At 33.9% G+C, this 9,194-nt stretch overlaps 1 pseudogene; it reads left to right on the forward strand.

The window, feature by feature from the left end:
- The first annotated feature begins 509 nt into the window (after positions 1-509).
- LOC109160605 lies at positions 510-2,889 on the forward strand (annotated as a pseudogene).
- The last annotated feature ends 6,305 nt before the right edge of the window (positions 2,890-9,194 follow it).

Genomic DNA, 9,194 nt, shown 5'->3' on the forward strand with positions numbered 1-9,194 from the left:
ACTCTAAGCCGTCTAAGCCAAATGACATTTTTACCCCTGCTTTTGACGGTTTAGACGGTAGGAACTAACAGAAGGATGGTCGCAGGTCAGGTTTCGCAACTCGGAGGACCACGAATGGTAATTACGGGAGTTAGGGACTATAGGTGGTGAAACCACCAAACTCGAGGGACCTTGACTGGTATTTACTCCATATATTTTGTACTAAATTTCTTACATATTTTAGGAACATGTTGCATCGCAACAGGAGATGTTGACAGAAAATGGGGAGCAAGTGGATGATAGTCAATTGTACTATGACGTTGTTGGTAGACATGACAAGAAAAGAAGAATTTATGGACTTGGTTCATATGGTTGTTCTGTTGTTAATGGTCCAACTAATGATATCACTTCTGACAATATGAACCCAACATTGCAGCCACCCGACAATGCTACTTCTACAAATATACAAGATGAAATTTAGAGTTTGAAGGCTACTATTCTCCTTATGCAACAACGACTTGATGCTATTGATGGCGGGAGAGTGGGTACTTCATCATCACCTCTATCTTAAACCAATTGATTTTAATGGTTGTTTGTGAAGACTATTATATTGTTGTTTAGACTTGAATTGACTATTATTATGTATTAAATGTTGATTGATAATGTATTATTACTTGAACTTAATGTAGATTGATAATATTTTAAAATGATGTTATATTTTATTTCAGAATTAATATTATTTTTTTATATTATTTTAGTTTTATATTATTATTTTAAAATCATTTATTACTATTTAAAAATAATAATTTTATATAAATTTTTTTAAAAATAATTCAAAAAACACGACGGAATCGAGATATAATATAAATTTTGTGTCGAAATATTTGTTACAATTAATGCGACGGAAAAAATTCCGTTGCGTATAAGCGTCAGAATCATTTCCGTTGCGTATATTGCAACCAAATTGCCACAGAAATATTTCCGTCGCCAATTTGCGATGCCTTTTTCTGTCGCGAATTCCGTCGCCTTATTTTGTGACGGAGCTATTCCGTCGTGAATCAAAATATGACAAGGTGATAGACGACGGAATATATTCTATCGCAATTCCGTCGCAAAACGTGATTCGTGATTTTTCTTGTAGTCAAATACGTGGTTGCAACATCTAATACTGGATCATGCATTTTACTTGGTAAACTATAGGTGAGTGACAATTCTAAGTACCTAAACAATGTAAATGTGCTCATAAGTTTCATATAACTTACTATTTTTTTTTTGCTTATGATATAGGAAATAAAAGGTGAAAAAGGCAAGGGCAAACGATACTCTTCAATTCATGTGAGAGACCATTTTTAACCCAAGAAAGCATCAATTACTTCTTGGATACATGAATTACTTTTTTATTATTGTGCGTGTTTAATACGGTGTGAGTACATGTATTTTTAGTAACTAAAAAATTGGGTGGCATGTTTAAATTAGAATTAATTATCGATTTGGTCCCTCGAATATGACGACTGCACCAATTTGTTCCTCGACTACCAAAATTTCTCAATTTAGTTCCCGACTAAGCTTTTTTTTTTTCTTTTACACGAAATGGTCATAGAGTCAAACTATCGTTTTTAAGGTATTAAAATTGAGGACAAATTTGTAATTTCACTTTACAAATCAACATTCCATTAATCGGATTCTTTGCCAACAAGCTTCGCCACAACTGCCGGAGCTCACTGCCACACCGGAGAGTCGCCAGAAACAAGGGCGGGGGAGAGAGTTACTACATCGGGGGGCTCTGTTCGCGTCGGACGCTAGAGCTCGCCGGATCTTATTTCCGTTCGTCGATGTCCTCGCCTAGAAAGACCAGTCCACCACCGTAGGAGCTCCTATTAAGGGATTGCAAGGAGGCAGAAGCTCAGGCACAAGTGCTTGTTAATGAAACTATACTACAACTTGAAACCACCAAAAGAACTGTGGAAGCCCACAGATCAGACGGGGTCAAAGCCATGGAGTTGTACAATGTTGTGACTATGGAGTTAGACCAATCGAGGGCACATGTCAATCTGCTCGAGGAGCTCGTTTGCCAACTCCAGGCTGATGGTACTAAATCTGGTAACAACTGTCATCGGGTTATGTGTGACCCGAATAACAGAACAAGTGAGAAAGAATAAAACCAGGAAATGCTTGAATAAGAGATTACGTCTTTGAAATTTGAAATTGAAATTCTGAGAAAAGGTTTAGAAGCAGCCGAGGTTAAACGCAATGAAGAACAAACTCGAAGCACTGTGGAGATCAGAAGCGCTTACGAGTTAGTGGAGCAGATAACGTCCTCTTGGAGCCAAAGAGAGGCTGATCTCAAGGGCGACGTACAGAAACTGAGCCTAATGATCGAGGAGTTGAAGGAAAATCTGATGGATAAAGAAACTAAATTGCAAGGAATCTACGAGGAGAACGAAAACCTAGCGCTTCGAGATTAAAAAACGGGCAATCAGGACGGAGAGAATACGAACTGGAAAAGGACCTTCAGAAATCAAGACACGAGATCAAAAATCTGAATGCGAACTTAATGGACAAGGAAACGGAGCTGCAAAACATATAAGATGAAAACACGATGCTGAAGCTGGACGTCAAGACGAGAGAATCCAACACGGGGGAAACGAATGGCAATACTGCTACTGAACTCGAGGGAGCCGAGGAGGTAGCGCAAGAAGCTCTCGTAAAGCTCAAGTACTTGAAAAAAGAAGTCGATAAAAGCAATCAACGAACTGGTCGGTGATGGAGCAGTTGGATGCAATGCAGGCCTCCAACGTAGAAATGGAAGCCGAGCTAAGGAGGCTAAAGGTGCAGTGTGACTAATGGCACAAGGCTGCAGAAGTAGCTGTAGCAATGCTTTCAAATGGCGAATTTTCCCTTTTAGTTTGACTAGAAAATTAGACTGAGGACTATTTCGTGTTAAAAAAAAAAAAAAAAAAAAAAAAAAAAAAAAAAAGCATAGTCAGGGACTAAATTGAAAAATTTTTATAGTCGAAGACCAAATTGATGAAATCCTCATAGTCGAGGGACCAAATCGATAATTAACTCTTTAAATTAGTACATTGTGATGCTATTTAAGATGTTATTTGATGAATGAGTATTTGACTTACTATATAAGATATGTGATCAACACTAGTAGTTATTTAGGAGTTATTTATACATGAATTCTCTCCACCCAAAGTTAATAGCTGATGTGGGGAGGAGTTATTTCAAAAATATTTCTCCTGCAAAGTATGGTATATTTGTGGGTCCAGTAGGTAAGAGAAATAATTAAAATATAGTGAATTAAATGGTGGGTTCATAAAAAACTGAGAAATAACTCAAAACTGATGTGGAGAAGGATTTTTTGTGATTGAATGAGACGGTGGAAGATGAGGTGGATGCTGGGACCCACAAATAACTTAGAAATAACCTCGACTGATAAGGATGCTCTTAAAGTTCATATTTTTTTGTTGTATTGAAAAGATTGCAAATTTACATGAAACATACTAAATCCTGATCTTATTGTCAAGTAGCACACTCGATCAATACAAGTTCATTGAAATAAATACTAATTAATGGTTGAATGTCTTTTCCTTTTTTAATCTTACTAAAATAGGTAATATTACACTTTTTTTTTCTTTTTTTACTATTACATAACAAGATTAATGTGTATTATAGGTACTAGTATTTTATATGCGCGATTCGCGAAAATATATGCCTAATAATAATACTTATTGTTAAAATCTTTGTTATATTAAAAAATTTATTTTTAAAAAATAATAGTGTGTGTATGTGTATGTGTGTGTGTGTGTGTGTGTGTATATATATATATATATATATATATATATATATATATATATATATATATATTATAGAGGACTGTGAGGACAGATGTAGTCGTGTGCCATTAGTCTGTATGTCGTGTGCACAGCGGGATGTAGTCGTGTGCACAGCCGGATGTAGTCGTGTGCCATAATTTGTACGCCGTGTGCATAGATTTGTTAATTTTTAGAGCCTGGGTTCGTAACCTGATGTTTACATATATACTAGTGTGCCATTGTATATTAAATTGTGTGCCTGATAATAATTTCTCGCATGCCTATTATCTGTCCGCACAGTCCTCTATATATTGTTGTCCTCATATGAATGCAACCTTTTATATATATATATATATATATATATATATATATATATATATATATATATATATATATAATCCGGATCAGGTGAGGACCTAATCATAGGTGAGGAAGTGAGGATTAATCTTTTGCATTTGTTTTTTTATTTGGATGGTCCAGATTTGAGTTCTTGAGATGACATGGATTGATCTTTTTTGTTAAAGTGGGATAATAGTGTCTTTTTCTATTTTTTTAAGTGTGAACGCATGTATAATCCTGGGCCAAATTGGTTTCCTATTTTCTTGGATCATCACCGTTGCAATTTGGAGCCGCGATTTCTTCATCATTGATTGAGTGTTCGCCCATGCAAACTAATCAGTATTTTTTATTTTTTTTTTCACTTGTTCTTTTGAGTATAATATTGTCTATATTTGGATTGTCGTGTATATGTATAAATGTCTGGGTAGTACAATTGTGCATTCGTATGTGCTGATTGTGCAACCTAGTGTTGTAAGTCGTGCACTATAGGCTAGGGAGTTGTGCATTATAGCACATATTTCAATGCATCGTAGAACATTGGATGTTCACTGTATGATTTTTTGGCGGGGTTGAATGCACAACAATGAAGTTATTGATGCACAACACTCAGTATAGGAATGCACAACACTCAGTACAGGAATGCACAACATTTTGTATAGGAATGCACATCTTTTAATAAGACTGATTTACCCTAAATTTATATATTTTAAAATTTTAAAGGGATTTGTTTTCTTAATCCATGTGATTTTTTTCTTTTAATCTCAATCATACATCATTCTGATTTAATGGTCTAGATTAGTCCTCACGTCCTCACACGATAAGGATGCTTTTAAAGTTCATATTTTTTTGTTGTATTGAAAAGATTGCAAATTTACAGGAAACATACTAAATCCTGATCTTATTGTCAAGTAGCACACTCGATCAATACAAGTTCATTGAAATAAATACTAATTAATAGTTGAATGTCTTTTCCTTTTTTAATCTTACTAAAATAGGTAATATTACACTTTTTTTTTGTTTTTTTACTATTACATAACAAGATTAATGTGTATTATAGGTACTAGTATTTTATATCCGTAATTCGCGAAAATATATGCCTAATAATAATACTTATTGTTAAAATCTTTGTTATATTAAAAAATTTATTTTAAAAAAATAATAGTGTGTGTGTGTGTGTGTGTATATATATATATATATATATATATATATATATATATATTAATTATAGAGGACTGTGAGGACAGATGTAGTCGTGTGCCATTAGTCTGTATGTCGTGTGCACAGCCGGATGTAGTCGTGTGCTATAATTTGTGTGCCTGATAATAATATAGTCGTGCCGGATGTAGTCGTGTGCTATAATTTTAGAGCCTGGGTTCGTAACCTGATGTTTACATATATACTAGTGTGTCATTGTATATTAAATTGTGTGCCTGATAATAATTTATCGCATGCCTATTATCTGTCCGCACAGTCCTCTATATATTGCTGTCCTCATGTGAATGCAACCTTTATATATATATATATATATATATATATATATATATATATATATATATATATATATATATATATATATATATATATATGGAATCCGGATCAGGTGAAGACCTAATCTTAGGGGAGGACGTGAGGACTAATCTTGTGCGTTTGTTTTTTTATTTGGATGGTCCAGATTTGAGTTCTTGAGATTACATGGATTGATCTTTTTTGTTAAAGTGGGATAATAGTGTCTTTTTCCTTTTTTTTTTTAAAGTGTGAACGCATGTATAATCCTGGGCCAAATCGGTTTCCTATTTTCTTGGATCATCACCGTTGCAATTTGGAGCCGCGATTTCTTCATCATTGGTTGAGTGTTCGCCCATGCAAACTAATCAGTATTTTTTATTTTTTTTCGCTTGTTCTTTTGAGTATAATATTGTCTATATTTGGATTGTCGTGTATATGTATAAATGTCTGGGTAGTACGATTGTGCATTCGTGTGTGCTGATTGTGCAACCTAGTGTTGTAAGTTGTGCACTATAGGCTAGGGAGTTGTGCATTATAGCACATAGTTCAATGCATCGTAGAACATTGGATGTTCACTGTATGATTTTTTGGCGGGGTTGAATGCACAACATTGAAGTTATTGATGCACAACACTCAGTAGAGGAATGCACAACACTCAGTATAGGAATGCACAACATTTTGTATAGGAATGCACATCTTTTAATTAGACTGATTTACCCTAAATTTATATATTTTAATATTTTAAAGGGATTTGTTTTCTTAATCCGTGTGATTTGTTTCTTTTAATCTCAATCATACATCATTCTGATTTAATGGTCTAGATTAATCCTCACGTCCTCACATAAGATTTGGTCCTCACCTGATCCGAACCCTATATATATATACATATATATATATATATATATATATATATATATATATATATATATATATATATGCACGTAAAATGTATTATAGGTGCAAGTAAAATTTACACTGACCATCAATACTAAGTGCACCTATAGTTATAAGTAGTTGCACCTAGGTGCATGAATGTTTGCTGGTAGTTTCCACGGTTACAACTACCCGCAAAACTCCCCGCAAGAACAAAAATGATGCCAAACAGAACGAACTCAGATGAATGAATGTTAACAAGGCAAAATTACATGCACTTGCAGGCAAAAGGTGAAAGTAGGTGCACCCGATCAATGAATGCAGGCAAAAACTACATGCACTTGCAGGCAAAAGTAGGTGTACTTGTACGTGAAAGTAGGTGCACCCGATTAATGAATGCTGACACGTGACGCGCGCTGATTGGTTCGTATTTCTACCCTGGGCACCTATTCGCACCTGAACGCGACCCTATATATATATATATATATATATAATATATATATATATATATATATATATATATATATATATATATATATATATATATATATATATATATATATATATATATATATATATATATATATATATGTATATATGTATATATATATATATATATATGTATATATATATATATATATATATATATACATATATATATATACATATATATATATATATATATATATATATATAACTGCACTCTGGTGCGAATGGCCCCAAGTTGCGAATATGCGAATGTACGATATTCGTCCACGTGTCCATATCTAATGGTTGAGAAACACTGATTTTTAAAAACAAAATGCGGTGGCATTTTCGTAAGTAATTGAACATAGAAGTTCAAGTAAAATGTATTACAAGTGCATGTAAAATGTATAATAGGTGCAAGTAAAAATTTACACTGAGCATCAATATTAAGTGCAGCTATAGTTATAAGTAGTTGCACCTAGGTGCATGAATGTTTGCGGGTGGTTTTCAGGGGTATTACTACCCGCTGAACTCAGATCAATGAATGTTAACAATGCAAAATTACATGCACTTGCAGGCGAAAGTAGGTGCACTTCTAGGTGAAAGTAGGTGCTGCCTTACAGTGCACATTGTTGTACCTTCAATCTTTTAGTTCGTAATATATATATATATATATATATATATATATATATATATATATATATATATAATTTTAAATAGCATTTGATATTGAATTATCATTAATTACTAATTTTAGTTGAATATTGTGATCGTTTATGATTTGTGTTGTAGATCATGCATTAAATTTAGTCTTTTCAATAATTATTTCATATTTTCTATCTTACCATGCACATTTTTGCCTTTCCAGAGTTCTAGTGCACAATGTCCCTTCTTTCAGAGCACATTGATGTGTCTTAAAGTGCACGTCGTTATCCATTCAACCTTTAAACCTTACCATGCACATTTTTACCTTTTCAGAGTTCTAGTGCACATTGTCCCTTCTTCCAGAGCACATTGTTGTGCATTCAACCTTTAAGATCGTAGGTTATATATATATATATATATATATATATATATATATAAAGAACTTTTGTAGATTTGTGCTGAAGATCATGTATTAAATTTAGTCTTTTCAATAGTTGTAACTTATTTTTATGCTTTATAGTGCGTATTTTTGTCTTCTTGTGCACAGTGTTCTGCCTTCCAGAGCACATTGTTGTAGATCGCATGTTGCGATTTTTTTTTATTTAAAGATGAGTAGATGAATAGTTGAGATTAACCGTACGTTTCACTTGCGGCTTCTTTTTCACTTGAACCCTTCCCTATATATATATATATATATATATATATATATATATATATATATATATATATATATATATATATATATATATATATATATATATAGGGTCGCGTTCAGGTGCGAATAAGTGCCCAAGAGAGAAATGCGAACCAATCAGCGTGCGACACGTGTCAGCATTCATAGATCGAGTGTACCTACTTTCACCTACAAGTGCACCTACTTTTGCCTACAAGTGCATGTAGTTTTTGCTAACACGTGGCGCGCGCTGATTGGTTCGTATTTCTCCCCTGGGCACCTATTCGCACCTGAACGCGACCCTCTATATATATATATATATATATATATATATATACATACATAGAATTGCACTCTGGTGCGAATGGAGCCCCAAGTTGCGAATATGCAAATGTACGATATTCGTCCACGTGTCCAGATCTAATGGATGAGAAACACTGATTTTTAAAAACAAAATGCGGTGGCATTTTCGTAAATAATTGAACATCGAAGTGCAAGTAAAATGTATTACAAGTTCATGTAAAATGTATAATAGGTGCAAGTAAAAATTTACACTGAGTATCAATATTAAGTGCACCGATAGTTATACGTAGTTGCACCTAGGTGCATGAATGTTTGCGGGTGGTTTTCAGGGGTATTACTACCCGCTGAACTCAGATCAATGAATGTTAACAATGCAAAATTACATGCACTTGCAGGCGAAAGTAGGTGCACTTCTAGGTGAAAGTAGGTGCACTTGTAGGTGAAAGTAGGTGCACCCGATCAATGAATGCAGTCAAAAACTACATGCACTTGTAGGCAAAAGTAGGTGCACTTGTAGGTGAAAGTAGGTACACTCGATCTATGAATGCTGACACGTGTCGCACGCTGATTGGTTCGCATTTCTCTCT

The sequence above is a fragment of the Ipomoea nil genome, unplaced genomic scaffold (genome assembly GCF_001879475.1).
Source record: "Ipomoea nil cultivar Tokyo-kokei standard unplaced genomic scaffold, Asagao_1.1 scaffold2854, whole genome shotgun sequence".
NCBI lineage: Eukaryota > Viridiplantae > Streptophyta > Magnoliopsida > Solanales > Convolvulaceae > Ipomoea > Ipomoea nil.